Source organism: Cyphomyrmex costatus, unplaced genomic scaffold (assembly GCF_001594065.2).
Source record: "Cyphomyrmex costatus isolate MS0001 unplaced genomic scaffold, Ccosl1.0 scaffold579, whole genome shotgun sequence".
NCBI lineage: Eukaryota > Metazoa > Arthropoda > Insecta > Hymenoptera > Formicidae > Cyphomyrmex > Cyphomyrmex costatus.
The window spans coordinates 53,022-54,952 of record NW_017279970.1 but is presented as its reverse complement, the minus strand read 5'-3'; positions in this window follow the sequence as shown (position 1 = coordinate 54,952).

Genomic DNA, 1,931 nt, shown 5'->3' with positions numbered 1-1,931 from the left:
AAAACTTTAAACGCGTTTTTCTCAAAACAACGTTTTTTGACCTGGCAGACACGATTCTGAAAAAACTACTGAACCAAATCGCTTGAAATTATCAGGGATTATTCTACACATATCTACCTATCGTCCGTACTAGAATCATAAATATTCGTTAATGTTTAACCCTTTTTTAAAACAATTTAATGTGTAAAAAAAGAGGCAAAATTTTCTAAAGGCCGCCATTTTGTTTTTTCTCATCGGATGTCAATGATTCTAGTACGGACGATAACCACAGGTCCACTTTTTAAAAAAGCACTCGATTTTTGTATTTCAGACGATTCCTAGGCCAGTTATCATGTCTGCCGTTTTAAATCAGCGCCAACTTCAAAAATCCATATCTCCGCAAGGGTGCAAAAAAAAATTTTTCAGTTAAAATTTTCTTAAAAACATATACATTAATTGTGGAAACACACTTTTGTACAAATACATTCTTGGCGTACTAAAAAAAATTCTTGAAAATTATGTTAATTTGACCAGACTGCCCCTTTAAAACATAATACAAAAACCTGATGTTAAGCATAAACTTTTGTGATATCCTTTTTTTTGTAAACCATAAATATGTAATTATTTTGCTAAAAGACCTACTATCCATTAACCTTAAGGCTACCGGAAAGCCGATGTATCGGCTCTGAGGAAAATCAGTTTTTATCTGTAAGAAACATATATGTATGTTACCAAATATACTAAAGTTTAGATTCATACATCCAGACAACCACATAAAAAAAATTAAAAAAAAATTTAAAAAATAGAAAAAAGAAAAAAGGAGCTACATAAATACTCTCTACGTCCATGTCGTTAGCTGTGGGTAATTACCATCAAATTCAGCGCTCCTAAAACCCCTTATTAATACTTATTTAAAAATTTCATGATTCAAAATTTTTTCTTTATCTTATCCTGCCGGGAAGCCGATATATCGGCTCGGTCTATGATATGAACTTTGTATATAGTTGATACAAGACACAAGTTTGGCCACTTTTAAAGGACGGTTTAATATCTCAAATCCCGACAGTCTAAAGGTTAAGTAATCTCTAACTCAGCACAAAGTCCAAAATCAGGACATAAAATATTAAAAAAATGTCTTTTAATCACACTACAGATTGCTGGTTGTCGCTTCTACTTTAGCCAATCGTAATAATGTAGGGAGTACGAACTAACTGCAACGTAATTGACAAATGAAAGCTCCGTTTCACCAATGTATGAGATTATTTTTAATTTCGATTCTATTTACTTTTTATCTTCTAATTCCACGCGCGAAAGGAACATGAAATTTATAAAATCTTTCAACATTTTATACTTCTAAAAAAAATTAATAACAATAAATAAACTTTGAGATTTTTTATTTCGAGAGTAAACTATTCTTTGTAAACAATTTTTTATTAAATAAATCTTTTAGATAAAATTAATTACATTTTATAAAATAATATCTTTTTATAAAGTATCTTAAATAACAATTATTTTTATCAATTTTATGTGTCCGTTTTCTCTTCCATAAGAAACTAAAGAAACGGTTCTGTGTAGAACTTGTCCTCCTAATCGTGCCAGAGTTAATTGAATCTCGTTCAACACAGCGACGAGGACTCGTGTAACATTGGAAAGCAATTCCGATTATTATTCCGCGTAGTAACACGGGCGCCGATATACGTGAAAATTGCAATCAAAATGCAACGTCGTGCGCTGTGTCGAGCTTCTTTCGAATGTGCGATCGCTTTCACTCGTTGTAGTAGTGCATATATAAGCGCGCATAACGGATTTTATACGGTCCCACCAACCTACAAACCTCGAACTGCACATAGGGAGTCAAGCTATACGATCGCTAATCATTATTCCTAATTCACGCTCTTGTCTCCTCGTTCGCTCTCTCTCTCTCTCTCTCTCTCTCTCTCTCTCTCTCTCTC